This window comes from Desmodus rotundus, chromosome 10 (assembly GCF_022682495.2).
Source record: "Desmodus rotundus isolate HL8 chromosome 10, HLdesRot8A.1, whole genome shotgun sequence".
NCBI lineage: Eukaryota > Metazoa > Chordata > Mammalia > Chiroptera > Phyllostomidae > Desmodus > Desmodus rotundus.
The window spans coordinates 85,580,296-85,598,677 of record NC_071396.1 but is presented as its reverse complement, the minus strand read 5'-3'; the positions used below and the strand labels follow the sequence as shown (position 1 = coordinate 85,598,677).

At 42.9% G+C, this 18,382-nt stretch overlaps 1 long non-coding RNA gene across 1 annotated transcript; it reads left to right on the top strand.

Annotated features, from left to right (window-relative positions):
* Positions 1 to 2,909: 2,909 nt before the first annotated feature.
* Positions 2,910 to 16,784, top strand: LOC139440303 (uncharacterized). Its single transcript, XR_011650439.1, has 3 exons — positions 2,910 to 3,271; positions 4,595 to 4,641; positions 16,753 to 16,784. It is a non-coding gene; the product is annotated as an uncharacterized lncRNA (long non-coding RNA).
* The last annotated feature ends 1,598 nt before the right edge of the window (positions 16,785 to 18,382 follow it).

Below are 18,382 nucleotides of genomic sequence, written 5' to 3'. Positions count from 1 at the left end.
GGAAGGGGGAAGAGAGAGAGAGAAGCATCAATGTGTGGTTGCCTCTCACGTGCCCCCCCACCAGGAACCTGGCCTGAAACCCAGGGATGTGCCCTGAGGGGGAATCGAACCGGCTACCCTCTGGTTCCCGGCCCATGCTCAGTCCACTGAGCCACACCAGCTAGGGCTACAGCAAACATTTTTTAATAAGTAGAAAGAGTATACTCTAAAATAACAACTTAGAAGTATAATATAGTGAATACATAAACCAGTAATAAGTGACTATTAGTCGTTTATCATCATTACCAAGCACTATGTGCGGTACAGGATTGTGTGTGCTTACCTGCATGTCCTGGCAGTGCAGGTGTGGTTATGCCGGGCTCACCACAAACGTGAGTGACGCGTTGAGCTAGGACGGTGCGGCAGCTCTGACATCACTCGGTGATGGGGAATTCTAGCTGCGTTATAGTCTTACAGGACTGTATCTGGGGTCGGTCGCCGAGGGAAACATTTCTGTGTGGCTCACGCCTGCACTCTGAGCCATTGTGTGATCTGTCGGTCTCTGCGTGGTTCTGAGGACGAGCCGGAATAGGGGTTACTGGACACAGGAGGCAGCGCCCAGAGGGGCGACGGAGAGCCTCCCAGGACTCCGAGCTTTCTCGTTCTGGTGCTTTGACTCATCTGGGAAATGATGGTGGTGGACATCATGTTATCTCTAAGGTCCTTTCTAACTGTGACAAAATAAGATTATTTTCAAGAGACATTGCATTGCAAGCTGCAGTGCTGGAGTCACATTACAGTCCCTGTGTGTAGAGTGTAGTGACAGTGCTTCTTGCAGAGACACAGGGACCAGGGCCGCTTTCAGGACTGCTTGTGTGTGTACACACACACACATACAGAGGCGGTCTTTGTCCAGCCGGATATCACGAGCTGCAGACTACTTTCCCGACAGTGTACACAGCTTATTAGTTCATCATAGGAGGAAGGTGTGTGAGGGGATTTCTTACAGTAACCTGTCTTTATGATTGTGATTTCTTGGACTGTGTTATTTTTATTATAACAGCCATATACTGAAACCCCAGCCAGTGAACATACTGTGTTGGGTTTTAATGTCAGGTTTCTGGGTCTGTCGGTTCTGCCTCCATCTGAGCTGTTCTCCATTCAGAGTAAAGTTCTTGTCATGTAACCCCAAACATCCATGGCAAGAATATCCCATGGTCTCTTCACGCTCCCTTATATCATCAAAAGATTACTGTAACATGCGTCACTCAGGATTAATGTGTCCTTGACTTCTCTGCTTTGGGGAGGGCAATTAAGGGGAAAGTCTTTTCATTTTATTTTATTCTATTTTTTAGTTTTGGAGAATACTAGTTATCCAGTTGCCTTTCTTAGAACAGTTGAAGGGATGTACCGCCTTTTCCTTTTTTAGATAGTTAATGTCAGAAGGGTGTGAGGAAGAAAAGGTTAAAATGGAAGTGTCTGTTGATATTGCAGATTTCTTTTTCTAAGAATGCAGAACACTCTCATGATATATAATAATATCAAATAATATCAGATTTTAAGTACAATCCCTGTCGATCACGTTCCCTCACCCCTCAAGCACATACACACACACACACACACACCAGGTGCCAAAGGGCAAATCAGCCACTACCCGTGGAAGCGGCGGCCATGTGGGTAGCTAAGAGCCTGAGTACACCCCAGATCACAGCCAGCGTGACAGCACAAATGTCGTGGGAAACCAGCTCCAGAAGAGCATGGGAGGTACTTGCCAACTTCACCAAAGACGTTTTTGTAATGGAAATCTGTAGCAGTGATCCCGTCTCCACATTGGGATGAACTGATTTTGTTCCCAAAGTTCACTTGTAAGCCAGTTGTCATCACTCAGAACTTATTTTTCCATATAAGCAACATTATAGTGTTAGTACCGTTCCCACTCTCGCCCCTTAAAGCTTATTTAGCACGTGTGTAATTGAACGATGCCGCTCTAGACTCAGATTATTAGTATCTGAGGGTCGCCAAAAGCAGTAAATCATACAAAGTCTTGGAGAAGTTAAGTGACTTGTGTAGGGTAGTCCAACAGAGCCAGGACTGGGTCCATGTCTCCTGAATTTCAGGCCGACTTTCCAGTGTACTATAATTTCTAAAATTGGACCACTGTTTACCACCTTATATCTCTGGTAAAAAGGTTACTTCTAAATAAGTATATATCACTATGGAACTTAAATACGCTTTTCCATTGAGGAGGCTCACAGAGTCTCACAGTAATCCCGTGAAGATGGTAGAGTGGATCCTCTCCCCATTTTAAGGGTAAAGATAGGATGCTCCAAGAGGTTAAATAAGTTGTCCATAGCCAGACAATTAGGAAGCAGAGGACTTGAGACTCAAACCCAGCTCTTCTGAGTCTGAGACCAGTGTCTGCTCCTCCCTTGACGGGGGTGGCAGTAAGGCAGCCCTCAGGGCTTGCACACCAGGCGGCCCATGCAGGGACCGGAGAGCGAGGCTGTGCAGGCAGGATGTTGGGTCAGTCCTAGAGAGGGGTGGGACCTGAGAAGGAGACTGCAGTGCTGATGGGGCGGGAGGGGCACTGGGGGTGAAGTACAGCTTCTGTAGTTCCCACTCGTAGAGGGAGCTTGGTGGTTGGTGGTCCTCAGTGGTAGAAGGTGGAAATAATGGCAGAGTGGGTGAGTTCTGATGGCTGTTAATACGTTCAGGTCACTTTTCCTTAGGAACTGCATCTACGTAAAGAAGACTTTTACTTTGACAGATTGTCCAGCTTATGGTCGATGTTCTAACTGTAATGTGTGAATTAGGCCGCAGTGCCTGGACAGACGTAGGATTTGTTAAGGCTTTAACCTAAGTCCTTACTGAATTAATCTAACTGGAATTAACTTAAACCTTCTCTATAAACAGATGAAATGGCTACAGAATACCTGTTTAAAACAGCCAGTCTCCATTGGAAGAAGAACAAGTACTTAATTGGACAATATATGCTAATAGTTTTTACTAAATCTCCCTTTAGAGCTTTATAACCTCTATCCCTTTAGAGCATTTTAACCTCTAACTTTTTAGAAAGAAATGTTTATCTACAGAAAGGAGCCTGCTGAATCTGGAAGGAAAATTGATCGCAGCTGCAGGGTTAAAAAGACCCTGACATTGTTTGCACATTATGAATTCCCTGGAAGGGAGAAAGAAAAAAATCATTCCGAACAGCACACCTTTGCGCTGGGCCAGCGTGTCACGGCTGCTCCCATGCTGCCCGTTGTTGTTCTGGTTGAAGGTGCCGGCACAGGTGAGTGTGGGTGCAGGGCGTGTTCACCAGGGTTCCTCCTGCTTGTCGTGGTAAAGATGGAGTCGGGTTCCCATCTCCAGTGCGGTGGACTAAGAGGGGAGGAGAAATAAAATCTGTGACAGCAGCCTGCGGTCTGGAGGCTTGCTGCAGAATCGAAGATGGTTCTACAACAACATTCTGTTTCTGTGCCACAGGCCATATTTCTAAGTATTATGTCATGTCGGTATTTCATTTGCATTCCTCAGTGCTTAATTTTCATGGCAAGGGGTCTGTTTGCTCACTGATGCTTTCAATCCATTAAAATGAATTGAAAAATACCCCGAGATTGCAAAGTCTGTCACTCCAAGTCGCTGATCCTGTTCATGTCGGAAAGTGGGGGGGAAACCCACGTGGCGGGACGTGGAAGTGATTTGTGAAATCACTGGAGGCTGCATCTGCCTTCTCCTCTATCTCATTCATTTTATCTACTATTGCTTTGTCCCTCTCTTTTCTCTAATTTCTATTTTTTCTTGTTTTATACTCCTTTTATTTTGTTTAACTCTTGTCTTTCCCCATCTCTAGGTTCCACCTCATCTGCCTCTTTTTGTGCCTCCTTTCTTTGTGTGGTCATTTTTCTCCCACCTTGTCCTTGGAATCTTAGGATTCTCCCCCATCCCTCTTCCAGAACTCACTCGCGGTAACCTCCTACCCACCAACTCTCTCTAGTTTCCTCATTTTCCTTTCTTTGTCCATAATATTTCTTGAGTTTAATGCTCCTTATTTTTAATTTTCTTAGACTGTAAAATAGAGAGGCTGGTTCTGAGCTTGTGGGTTATATCCCAAGATGCTATTTGGGAATAGGGGATAATTTTCACAATCTCCTGGTCTAGCGTTACTGAGCCATCTCAAAGGCATTTGGGAAAAAGAGGTAGTATATTGTATTATTATTCCTGCTAATAATAACTATTTAATGAGGACTTACAGTTCAAGCAAATGTAATTGTTTCCATTTAGGAGAGGCAGCACAGTATTGTGGGAAAAAACACGGACTTTTGTGTCAAACATGTAAATTTAAATCTGGACTCTGCCCTTAGTTAGCACTGTAACATAGTGAAATTATTGCTATCATTTGATTTATTTTTTATTATGAAATATCTCCAGTTCACAAAGAAGTAGATACAAGAACTATTTACCCACCATTTAACTTTGTCAAATCTAACCATTTTGCCATAGTAATTTCAATCGCTTTCTTTTTGTTAAGAAACAAAATGTTATAACAAATACTTAATTTCTCTGAGTTTATTTCTTCTGCTCTGAGGTGGATCTAATTGTATCCGTATTCCAGAGTCCCGGAGAATCAAACAGCACGACATGTCTAGGTGACGCCATATGGTGAGTGCCACAAGCATTAGCATTCTTACGTAGACAGTCATGAATAAATCACTTTAGTCACCTTTAAAAAACCCCGTCTGAATTTTTTAATAAAAGGTAGCAACATAATTTTTCTGACTAACCTTGATCTTGTTATTATAAAGGTAGCAACATAATATCCCCCCTAATCTTGATTTTGTTATTATAAAGGTGATTTTCCTTACCACTGGCTTAGAAAAATAACCCAAATTTATATTTCCTGAAAGCAAGTTTTTTAAATGTTAAATTTTCATAAACATACCAACTAGTTCCTTGTTAAATGCACTTTGAAGATAATGGTTTATAATCACAGCTACTTTGTAAGAGACTGCTTTTGTCAGCACATGGGGATCGAAACCTTTCTAAGTGAGTTTCCCAGCTGTCGGATGGGAAGGGTTTCCTTTGGTGGCTGGTTCTGCTGCAGCAGTAGCTGCCCTCAGATAAGCTGCTTTGCAGAGAGGGTGGGTGACCCCTTGGGGAGGCGTGATTGCCAGGGAACCTGGGAGGATCACTGCCTAGACAATGCTATGGCCATCTGACCCAACTAAGCTGCAGAGGCTTGTCATTTGCCTGTATTTATTAAGTGCCTAATGAATGTTAGGCACTATTCCACCCACTCGAGATTCAGGGGTAAACCAATAGTCAAAACTCACTTTTGTCCTGAAACTTACATTTGGTGGTGGTGGGGGTTGTTGAGGACAAAGAGAGAACTAAATAAAATAAATTAATTAATAGCACATTAAAGGTAGTAAGGGCTCTGGAGTGCCCTGGCCAATGTGGCTCAGTTGGTTGGAGCACTGTCCTGTAACTGAAGAGTTTTGGGTTCGATTCTCCAGTCAGGAAACACAGGGGAATGGGTTAGGAAGTGCTGGGAGGAGGGCACAGTTTCCAATGACTGTGGGTATATTTAATTTGTTTGTTCATTTACTCCACAAACATTTGTTGAACAATGTCATCGGCAGTGTAATAATGTTAGTATAGGCAGCTAGATATTAATAAAGGAAGAGAGCAAAGGGAATCAGACATTATTAAGTAAAATCAACTGGGAGCATAGGCTTGCTTCTCTACAAAACTACAGTTTGTCACACTCCCCAGGAAATCACTGCTCCATTCCCTGTAGATCACTGCTGGAAGGGATAGAACAGTAAAGGGGGAGGTGAGCAGATGTGCAGTAGGAGCCAAGATGGCCATCACAGGGGCCTGTCAGTCTAGCCTGGGAGAAGGAAATGAATTGGTTAAGGGCTGGGCCCATCAGAAGCCCATGAAAGCTTGGGAAGTTGATTGGTGATTTTTTTAAAAAGCATCCTCTCCTTCCCAAGCCCAAGATAATATAACCTGAGCCTAACAAAGACAAACCCCTTTCTCGCTCGCTCGGTTACACGTGCCCCCTGCTTGTTCATACGTCCTCTCTCCATAGTAACCATGTGGCCCTAGCAGCTGTGTGACCAGCAGCCCATGGACTCCAAACACAGGCTCCACAGGGGACCTTGGGTGCAGCAACTCAGCAGTGAATTGCAGCCGGGAGCAGTGCTAAGCTACCTGGATAGGACGGAGACTGCTGGTGCTGGACCAACAGCACAGAATCTTTGGACACTGGTCTTTGTTTTGGCCTTGAGGAAGATAAAGCTGGACTTTTTCCACGGTGGGACAGATAGAAATGAGACATTGGGTACCCAGGGACAGCCTTCTAATCTTACCACACCCCAACCCCCCATGCGTGGGATTCTTAGAATGCCTTCCTGGAGATCCCGTGAAAGAACAAGATTTCCACCACCAGCAGGAAGACACAGCCCAGGACCTGGAGGTACTTCAGGTCTAGTGGGCAGCATAAATCTGGCATGGTCTGATTAAGGTGTGCTATGGAAAGATGGGAGAGGGGCATTTCAACTCTTTAGAGTCAGGGAAGGGTTTCTTGGAAGAGGAGAGAGTTTTGAGTGATAATGAAGAGTTGGAACTGATAGGACTTGACTGCAAGTTGGGGATGACTGAGGCGAGGCATCCAGGACAAGGCGTGGTTCCTGCACCGCGAGCCGTGTGGTGCTGGTTTTGTTGCATGGAATCAGGAAAGGCAGGAGGAAGACGGTGTTTTGGGCATGGTGATGAGCTCTGTTTGATGTCTGTGGAAGCCTGGGGCAGCCGGACAGAGGAGCTCGCAGAGTGGTCTGGCCTGGTGAAGCCACATGGCACAGTGGGAGGTTCCTGGCCGTGTTGTCCAAACGCACCACGTTCAGAGGCATCTCCCTCCTGTGAGCAGAATCTCACAAACTGCCTGGTGCTCTCTGTCACATGGGACAGCTGCAGATCTTTCTGTTCCTGCCACTTGTTCCCTCCCTGTGAGCTTACAGCCCAGGCTTTAGGCTTAATCTTTGGGGGAAAACTAAGGGGCCCTTTTTTAAGAGCTCAGGCAGGTCAGCCTTGCAGCCAGTCATGCTCAGGCCTCAACATGGATGGACCATCTTCCTAGGATCGTACAATTTAACAAACCGGGCCTTTATTTTTCTCGGTTCTAAATCCTATCCTCATACCCTGCCCTTGACTTTTATTCCCTGAAGGCTGGATCCCTGCTTTGACGTCAACGGTTTAGTTCCATTTATTCATAAACACGTGCTGAGTCCCAGGCACCAAAGGTACCATGCAAGGTGTTAAGATTCAAAAATAAATCAAACATGTCCCCTGCCCTTAAAGAGCTTATTAGTTTAGGAGGAACACCGGTCACATGAGCATGCAGTGCTGGGTCTGTACGATTTGACGCAGCAACAGCAGAATGTTTGCTGTCCAGAGGAAGCACAGTTCTGCCCACGAAAGGGGTGCCAAACCCAATCCCGGCCCTAAAGCCACCTGCAACCTGCTGCAAGACTTCCTTGTTGGTGGCTGCTGGCCTGCCCACCATTCTCCACTTCGTTGTTACAGGATTGAGCCACTGGTGGCTTGAAGCATTCTTTTTGGAGTCTAAATACTGTGCTATGTTTTGCCTGGTATTTCACTGCCTTTCTCTGCTAAACACTTGAACTGTTCAGCCTGCCTCCCTCCCCTCTCTGTCTTCTCTTGTGGCACTTTGACTTCCTCTGTTCCGAGCCTTATCATGAAAAATTAGTGCCCATACCATAGTCTCAAATCGGTATCAGAATTTGAATCCAGTGCCCCAGAGTCACAATGCAGTGCTCCTTCCACAAAAGCTTCTGGCCATGTATTTGAAAGAAATGGTGAAAATTTTTCAATAAGAGTAGTATGGTGGTTTTAAAGCACATTTGCAAGTTCTTTGGTATTTTTCCTATCAAAAGGTAGACTCTAATTCCCCTTCTTTGAATGTGGACTTCCCTTTGTTATTTTAGAGACTAGAATGTGCCAGAATAACAGTGTGTGACGTAAAAGGCTAGGTTAGAAGAGGTGGTACATCTTCTGGCTGGCTCTCTCTGGGATGTTAGCATGCAGGAGTCAGCTACCACGTTGTGAGGAAGCCCAGCCACACGGAGAGGCTGTGTGTTGTGCTGTAGCCCAGCTAAGGTCCCAGTTCACAGCTGACCTCCACCTCCAGACTTGTGAGTTCGTGAGCCTTCAGGTGCTCGCCCCTCTCTGCCTTTGCTCCACCTGAGATGGGCTGGTGCTGCTGAGTTCTGCCCAAGCTGCATTTACGACACTGACTGTTGCAGTCATTTTTGATGTAAAAATAGTTCATCAGAACACATAATAAACAAAGTTACTGATCGTGTCAAAGGTTGTAAGACATTTGAAACCTTGATTTTGCATAAGGAAGGCAAAGAAAGATAGCAAAACCTTACCTTCTTAGAACATTTGTGTACAAGTCTTGTGTAGAGTAACTAGAATCAATGGCAGGTATATATTTTACTTTTTAAGAAACTAACAAACTGTTTTTCAAAGTGAGTGTATCATTTTTCATTCTCACCAGCAGTGTATGAGAATTAAAGTTGTTCAGTACCATCACCAGCATTTGTTACTCTGAATCTTTATAATTTTAACCTTTCTATTAGGTGTGTAGTGATATCTCTTTGTTATTTTAATTTGTATTTCCTTAATTATTAATGATGCTGAGCATCCTTTCATGTACTTATTTGCCACTCATATATCTTCTTCTTCTTTTTTTTTTTAAAGATTTTATTTATTTTTGGAGCTCGGGGAAGGGAGGAAGAAAGAGAGGGAGAGAAACATCAATGTGTGGTTGCCTCTTGTGTGCCCCCTACTGGGGACCTGGCTGGCACCCCAGGCATGTGCTCTGACTGGGAATCAAACAAGCGACCCTTTGGTGTGGGGGAGCTCCGTCCCACAGAGCTTCCCTGGCTGCTGCGGATGAGAACATAATCTGCTTGGGGAGGAAAGGCTGACCAGTCTCTCAGAGGAGAAAGGCCTCAAGCCTCTCTCTCAGTGGGCTTTTATTGGGCTTAGTTTGCATAAGAATACAGGGGGTATATACATAAAGCTCATCAATCATTGTCAGACAGTAATGATCAAGGAATGGATAACATTCAAAGAACTATGGGGGCTTATTCTGAGTCAGGGTCAGATAGATAGAGTGACACCAAAGGGCCATAAAACTTTGGGAAACAAACTCATTTTATACTTCGACACTTAATATTTAAATTGAGGGCATTCTTAGCAAAGCAGGTTTTATAGGATTTTATGCATTCTTTCTCAGGCCTGATTGCCCCCTGGAACCAACTGTTCCAGCACAGGGCTGCACCTGCCTCCAGCATTATTTTAGGCTTGTCAGGTGGGGGAAGTAAGGCAGCCAAGAGATTAGGAGACTTTTTACTGATAGAATGAGGACTCAGGCTATAACAAAGCCAAGGGGTGAGGGTCTTTTATCCCTTCTCCATAGTCCCCGAAGTCCTTCCCTGATGGCCCCTTCAAGACTGTTTCTGTCTTAGATTATTCCTCATTTGAGGAATCTTGCCCATCATTGACTATCCAGCCATCCTCCAGGGGCCAAGCAAGGTGAAGTAAAGGGGGCAGAGGCTGTGCCCCTGCTGGGAGGATAAGTTTTGTCTCCTTAGTGGCTTATGGTCCCAAGGTGTTTTTACTCAGCCTTAACCATGGAGGGTTACAGCCTCTGAAACCAGGCAGGGCAGGTCCCAACACTTTGGTTTGCAGGCCAGCACTCAATCCGTTGAGCCACACCAGGCAGAGCTCATACATCTTCTTTGATGGCATCTGTTCACATCTTTTGCCCATATATTTATTGGATTGTTGGTGTCCTCATTTCAGAATTGAGAATTATTTATATATTTTGGAAATGAATGTTTTATAAGATATATGCTTATCAGATAGTTTCTCCCTGTCTGGGCTTGTCTTTTAATCTCTTAACAGCTTTTAGTTTTCATGAAGTCTAATTTACAAATTTGTTCTTTTATCTCTCATGCTTTTGATGTTGTAGCTAAGAAGTCTTTGCCTAATGAAAGGTCATAAAAATTTTCATCAATATTTTGCTCCAGGAGTTGAATGGTTTTAGACTTTACATTCAGGTCTATGATACATTTTAAATGAATCTTTGTATTGTGTGAAATATTATCTAAACTCACTTTTATGTGTATTCCAGCATCATTTGTTTAAAAGGTTACCCTTTCTCCACTGAACTGCCTTTGCATCTTAAAAAATCAGCTGTCCTTATATGTGTAGGTCTATATATAAATTTTTTAATCATTTCTGTTGATGCATTTGCCTGTCTTCCTGTCAATCCCACACTGTCTTGGTTACTGTAGCTTCATAACACATCTTGAAATTGGGTAGTGTTAGTTCTTTAACTTTGTTCTTAAAAAAAATGTTTTTCTTTTGTTATTCTGGTCCTTTGCAGTTCCATATGAATTTTAGAATCAGCTTGATTTTTCTACAAAAAGCTAGCTGGGATTTTGATTCATGCTGAATCTATAGATCAATTTGGGGTGAACTGTTTTCTTAAGTATTGAAACTTTTGACTCATAAACAATGATCTCCAATTATTTAAGTAGTCTTTAATATTTTTCAGCAATGTTTTTAGTTTCATTGTACATTCTTGTACATCTTTTGTCATATTTATCATATTCTTGATGCTATTGTAAATGATATTTTATTCCAATTCTAATTATCACTAGTGCATAGGTATATAGAAATATGATTGTGTGTATTGCTTATATCATGCAAACCTGTTAAATTCACTTACCAGTTCCAGTAGTTTTTAAAACTATTCTGTAGGATTTTCTCTGTAGACAATATGTCATTTACAAATGAAGACAGTTTTACTTATTCCTTTTAAGTCCAGATGCCCTTTTCTCCTTTTCTTGCCTTATCGAACTGGCCAGCATCTCCTGCATGATGTTGAATAGAAATGGTGAGAGTGGAGATCCTTGTCTTGTTCTTGATTTTCAGGGAAACGTGTTCAGTCTTTTACCTTTAAGGATGAGGTTAGTGATAGAGTTGTAATAGATGTCCTTTACTGAGATGAGGAAGTTCCCTTCTGTTCTTAATACACTGAGAATTTTTATCAGGAATCAATGTTAATTGATCATATGATTTTTCTTTTTTAGTTTGCTAAATGGTGTGTTACATTGATTGATTTTTTTAAATATTAAACCAACGTAGCAGTCTGGGCAAATCCTCACTTAGTCACAATATGTTATCCATTTAATATCTTGTTGGATTTAATTTGCTAAAATTTTTTAAAAGAATTTTTGTATCTGTGCTCATGAGGAATATTCATTCTGTATTTTTATTTTCTTTTATTGTCTTCATCTGGTTTTTGTATCAGGATAATGGTGGTCCCATGTAATGAGTTGGAAAGTATTCCTTCCTCTTAAATTTTCTGGAAGAGTTTGTATAGAATTGGACATTACTTCTTCCTTAAATGTCTGATGGAATTCATCAGTGAAGCCACCTGGGCTTGGAGGTTTGTTATTATTGTTTTCCAGTGGTTTTAAACTACAAATTCAATTTCTTTAGTATAGGGCTATTCAGGTTCCCTCTCTCTCTCTTTCTCCATAAATATATATATATTTATATATATATTTATATATATAAATATATATTATTTATATATATAAATATATATATATAATATATATTATATATATATATATTTTTAGTGAGCTTTGGTGGTTTGTGTTTTTCAAGCAGTATTTCCATTTCATCCAAGTTGCCGAATTTATTGGCACAAAGTGTTTCAAAATATTCCTTTATTATCCTATAAATATATATACACTCTAGTGATGTTCCTTCTCTCATTCCTGATATTGGTAATTTGATTCCTCTCTTTTTTTTCCTTATCAGTCTAGCTAGAGAGCTATCAATTTTATTAATCTTCTCAAAGAGCCAGGTTTGGTTTCATTGATTTTATCATTATTCCATTTTATATTTTATTAATCTCAGCTCTGATCTTTATTATTTTCTTTATTCAGCTTAATTTGGGGGTTAATTTGCTTTTTGTTTTTTAGTTTCTTAAGGCAAAGGCTGAAGAAATTGATTTGGGACTTTCTCCTTTTCTGTTCGAGGCAGTTAGAGCTGTATTTTTCCACATAAGTACTGCTGTAGGGGCACCCACAGAGGGGCTCTGCCTTGGTTTCCCCTCCTTGCACCATGTCCTGAGATTTCTCTCAAATAAGTTAGGTAACGCTTAGGGCTCACCTTGTTTATTCTGTGTCTCAAGACTAACTCACCTCCTTTATCTGATATCCAGTATCTTGAAAACCATTATTTCATATATTTTGTCTTTTTGCTTTTGTTTTTGAAAGCTTCAGGCAAAAGGGTAAATATAATTCTTGTTACTCAAGAATGCTTGGAACTAGGAGTTATGTATTCTTAAAAAAATTCAGTTATAGGCATCACTTTGATTATGGAGTTCACTATTCAGTTTATTCATCCTAAAATTTCTCTTCTCTTCCACCCTTCAGACACAGACCTGGCCCTGCCTTCACTCAGAGACAGTGTAGTGCCGCAGTTAAAGCTCAGATTTTATTCCCTTCACAGGATTTATCGACCTTTTGATATACTATATAATTTGGTTATTTATTTATTTACCTTCTGTCCCACCTCTTCCCCACATGGGAAGAAAAGGACTTTTGTCTATTTGATTTCTGCTGAGATTCAGATCCTAGATTTGTTACCTTTACTAGCTAGACTTAACCTTTCTGCGCCTCAGACTAATCATTCATAAAGTGAGACTAATAGTGCCCATCTCAACGTGCTCTCTGAGCTTTAAATGTGATGGTATGTACAGTGCTTAGAGCAGTACCAGTAGTACATAGTAAACCATTGTTCTTAGAGATAGCACTGAATTTTCCTCGAGGGAGACTGGACAAAGTAATGACAGGTGATAAACACGAGATCAGCCCTCTCTGATCAGCCACAAGCCAGCAGCACTTGAAATAGTTTGGATGGGGTTGTACGTTGGACTTACCACTTAAATACCACTATTAGACTATATGCACACATAATAGCTATACTTTTCTGAATTATAAAAAAATATGAAGCAGTATTTTTTAATCAGTAAAAGGCCTCTGATGACCTAGGGAAATATGTAATAAAATTGAATTCTTTGTGAATCTCTGTTTTTCCTCAGGAAACTGGAGATGTCTGAGATCCTATGGCTGGCTGTGTTTTGGAACTTAGATATGTTTGGATTTTTAGAAAGAAAAACATGCATGTATTCTGTATGACTTAGCATGTCACATCTCAGTAGAGCCTGGGGCAGTGCCCCAGAATCCAACACATTAACCTATCAGCACCAAAATGTATGACTGTTTGCATTAAGCGGACAAATAAAGACTTAAAAAAAATTAAAACCCAGTGTTGGTTCAAATTAGGTTTTGCCACCAAAAGAGTTTTCTGTATACTTAGGAAAAAAATTTGTGTTTTCAGAACTTCCGTGTTTTAGAATTGTGGACTGTTTATCATACGGTTTCCGAGAGGATTAAATATGTAAAGGACCTGAAAGGTGATAGGAACTCAATAAATTATTATTACCATTGTTATTCATTGCATCAGTATTTTAGTACTATGTTGGAGTAGCACAGGAGTAGTGATTATTGTCAGACTCTAAAGGTTAAAGGCCTGTTAGAGATGTTCCTCTATTTCCCTGATCACTCAGGCCTGGCTGAAACTATGGACGATGTTTTGGGAGAGTTTAGACAAGAGACTGGGAGGCCCCCTTAGAGGTCTTTCATGTGCTCGCTCAGGGGCAAGATGGAGAGGCTGGTGGTGGGTGTATGTGTGGTGGTGGGTGGGACCCCGGGTAGCTGTTGGTTCCCAAAATACTTGGAATTGCCTTTCCCCCTCTTCCCCCTCTTTCCCCCTCTGCTTCCCTCCCTCTCCCTCCCTCTCTTTCTCCTCTATCCCTCTCACCTCTCCTTCTTATCCTTCTTGTACTCAACCTTATGACTGTCCTCACGGTGGAGCAGCACCTTGTGTTTCGCTCTTCTTTCCTGTGTTTAGGTAATGGACGACTGACTGGGGGTGGCTAAAGGTTGGGGTGGGTTCCTAAGGAAGCCAGGAGGCCTGGGGTTGTTCTAGGGGTGATTAACGGCCTTAATCAGAGCATGAGATGGCTTACAGGGTCTTTCTCCCGATGCCCATGCCTCAGGAATATCATGGACTTCGGAGTATTTTGAATCCTGGCTTCCCATGTGCAGGTGTAGGCGAGTCATTGAGCCTCCCTGAGCCTCAGTTACCTGAGATATAAACATAAAAACAGCAATTGTTTCCTTAGAGAGTTGTGAGAATGAAATGCCCCCAAATAGGCAAGCACCTGGCACATTCCCTAATGCATCCGAAAAGAGTTACACATTATCTATGCATATCTTTCTATTTTATTTAATGAGAACACGCTAGTAGAGTTATTACTTCGCGATTCTTTGTAGTTCAAAGTGCTGATGAATTGTAACGGTTGTATTCCTCCGGTGGTGGATGTCTTTGGGGGTGCTGCACATTTAGGGGGACAGACGGTACATGGGGATTCTCTGTATATTCTGTCGATTTTATTGTGAACCTAAAACTGCTCTAAAAATAAAGCCGATCAAAAATAATAAAAATTTGTCATCTGGTAACTACAATAGAGATATTCAACATTGTACAGTAAAATAGATATTTCTTAAGTACTCTAGAACATGAACTATTGTGGAAAGAACCTGAAATTTAGTAACAGAATTCCTGGCTTCTGGCCTGGGTTTTTCTGGGTGTATGATCTTGTAGAAGTCACTCAATTGGATTTTAGTTTTATTGTCATTAAAATAAGGTTGTGATGTAGAGTCTGTCCACCTCCTGGGGCTGATGTGCAGATCAAATGAGGGCAAGTGAGTGGAAGCATTTCGTAACACTAACGTGTCATAGAATGATATTGTTTGTGAACTTATGGTTCTGATCCAAGAGTTCACCACAGGGAAATAGTCTGAATTCAGAAGGAACCTCCTCCTCCTTTCCTGCCAAACCCACAGTTTGGTGAGGCAAGGAACTACTACCACGGAAAGCAGTGGGGAAAATACAGGCAGGGGTGAGTCTTTAAACACGCAGTAAAATGAATAAGACACATAGAAGTCCCCTATTTTGGCCTTTATTTTATACCTACCTTATTCCTGGCGATGTTTTCCTTATTCCTTATCCCTCCTGCTGGGGTTACCTTTTGTGTGAATTTCTTTCCGTTTTGTAAATCAAATTGGGTGTAATTGTTTGGGGAATAGAGAATGCATGCTGCTCTGGGGGTCATGGAGGCAAACTTGGCTGTTGTAACCCAGATGGTATTTTCTGTCCTGTTCCTACATCGTCAAGTTGTCTTAACTTAATCCTCTGTGCTCTCCCACCTGCTCCCCATTGCTGTAGCAGGCCCATGGAAGTTAACCAGGGGTTTCGGTGACACAGCTAGATGAGTGGACATGTGGTCCTGACTAAAACATCCACAGGGACATTTTTGGTCCCCACAGAATGGTCCTTGATACCTGGTCCTGCCCTAAAGTGTCCACAGAGACGTTTGGTTCAGCTGAGAGGGCCTTGAAGTATGAGGGGCCGAACGGCCGAGCCGTGAGCAACTCATCACCCAGGTTCTTGGTGGTCCCGCTCCCGCGTGAGCTGCCAGGCTCATGGTGATACCTGAGACTCAAATCTGTGTCCCCGAAATGGTTCGCAGGTAGGATGGATAGAAAGCCCATAATTAGGCTGACAGAGGCTTGTGAGCAATTGCTCATTGACTTAGAGTAACCCTGCTGAGCTTCAGGATGAGAAAGAACAAGAATCAGTGTGCAATGCAAAATTCCTCATGAATTATAAGAAGAATAATGTCCTTATAATTTGGATGAGGGTCAATGTTTGTATTCTGTAACAAATCATGGACCAAGTATCTCTGGGTACGTTTGGACAGGACCAAATATTCTGCAGCACAGTGGCTTACTGAAAGGACCGAGGGGAGGCAGCCAGGAGTGTGGGCTTTGAATCCCAGCTCTGCCACGTGATAGCTTTGTGACATAAAAAGTCAAGTCACCTCTCTAAACCTCACCTGCCTGGTGTGGCCAGTGCGGTTAATACCCCTCTGCCTTTTAGGGTGGTTTATGATGGTTATACATAGCGTAGGACAGTCCTGCATACAGGGAAGTTATTTTTTATTAGGAGGAAAGGCTTCCAAAGTTGAATCTAGTTCCACAGCCCACTAGCTGCCAGTTAATGGACAAGCCACTTAACCTTCCCGAGTGCCAGTCCCCTCAGATGTGACCTGGGGATCACAGCATTGCCTGTCTGTGAGGGCTGTTCTGAAAGTTCAGGATAATACGAGTGAGGTTGGAACGTCCTGGGATCTTTGTGACACTGCTTGTTCAGTGGTTGAGTTTGCAGCCGGGAAGATCCGGCTGTAAATCCTGATTCTGCCACTTAGGCCTTTTGAGCTTCATTTTCCTCCTAGTAAAATGGCAGACAGCACCCTCCTTGCGTGGCTTTGTGACGATTAGAGATAATGTATAGAAAACACCTGGCACTTTAGTAAAGTTGCTGAATAGGTGTTAGGGTTGTTCTTGTAATTTATAGTATTAGTAACTCTTTTCTGTGTCCAGTTTGCTAATTGTGATTCTTTGTTTACTGAAAAATGTCCAGCAACTGACAGGAATGTTTAAATTTTAATTATTCTCTTTCTAGACCTGCGCGCATTGCAGCAGCGGAAAACGTGGGGTCTTGACGGCTGGCTCAGGAAGAAGCCGGGCTGGGCGGATGTCACCTGATCTGAAGGCGCAGTGCGGGACACAGCTCCACGGCCGCCAGGCTCCCACGGGGCTGCAGGCTGTTTTCGCCCTCACGCCCAGGGAAGGACTGGAACCCGAGTCTGCCTGCAGGGAACTGAGCTGAGTTTACACTTGAAGTAAAAACTTTAAAAGAGTAGCTCTCATTTTTCGTCCTCTTAGAATATGGTGTGGACCTGCCGCCAAAGCTAAACGGTTCGTTGTTTATTGGGCCAGCAAGCAAGGCGCTGTAGACAGTTGGTCCAGGTGACTCGGACCAGACATTTTTCTAAAGTCGGAACCAATGAAATTAAATGTAGTCATGTAATTTGGACTATTTTCCACATTGTTTTCCCCTGTATCGATCCAATGCAAACATACATCAATAATTGGCAATTAACCGTGCAGAATGTTTTCTGACTTGCCTGCAGAAACTATAGGGGCCTTGACTGATCCCCACGCGTACTCAGAAGAGAGGATCTTTCTGATACTACAGTAGAAGACAGTTCCCTTATCCCCGGTTAAGCATGTTATCGGTGATGTGAAGTAATAATTATAAAATCATTCAGGAGTAGAGACAGTTCAGTTTCAGGGCATGTGTTGCAACCTGAATAACCTGAAAATGTGGACATCTAACCAGGTCTCAGCTCAATCTACTGCACCCAGGTCATGGGTGTACCCGGGCTGCCGTAACGAGGTACCACACACTGGGTGGCTTCAAACGACAGAATCTGCTGTCCCACAGCTCTGGAGGCCAGAAGTCTGAGGTTCAAGTGTTGGCAGGGCCACGCTGTCTCTGGAGGCGCCGGGGAAGGACTGCCCAGGCCTCTCCCCTAGCCCCTGGTGGCCTCGGTAGTCTTTGGCTCACGGATCCATCATTCCAGTTCTGTCTTCATCCTGTGTTCCCGTGTGTCTTCACAACGTCTTCCCTCTGCATGTCTGTTTCTGTGTCCCAAATCCGCCCTTTATAGGGGTAGCAGTTACATGGGGCTGGGCCCACCGTAATGACTTTTAACTTGATTACCCCCGGAAAGACCGTGTTTCTTAATAAACGGTTTCATTCTGAGGTACTGGGGCGTTAGAAATTCAACATATCTTTCTTAGGAGACACAATAGGTTTGGGTTTCTCACCAGAGAGGGCTTGTGAACTTGTCAGTATTTACCCTGTGTATGACCAAGGAAGTCTCTGATCATCTTTCTCCTTACCAGTGCGTCTCGTAAAGGCACGAAACCTTTATAATCCCAGTGGCTATAGTTCTCATAAGAAGTCTGAGAATGTCCTTGACATTTCTTTTTCTTTTTTTAAAGATTTTATTTCTTTTTAGAGAGAGAGGAAGGGAGGGAGAAAGAGAGGGAGAGAAACATCCTGTTTGAGAGAGACATTGATTGGCTGCCTCTCGCACGCCCCCAACTGGGGACCTGGCCCACAACCCAGGTATGTGCCCTGACCTGGACTCCAACCAGTGACCTTTAGGTTCACAGGCTGGCACTCAATCCACTGAGCCACACCAGCTAGGGCTGTCCTTGACATTTCATACTTTGTTTTATAA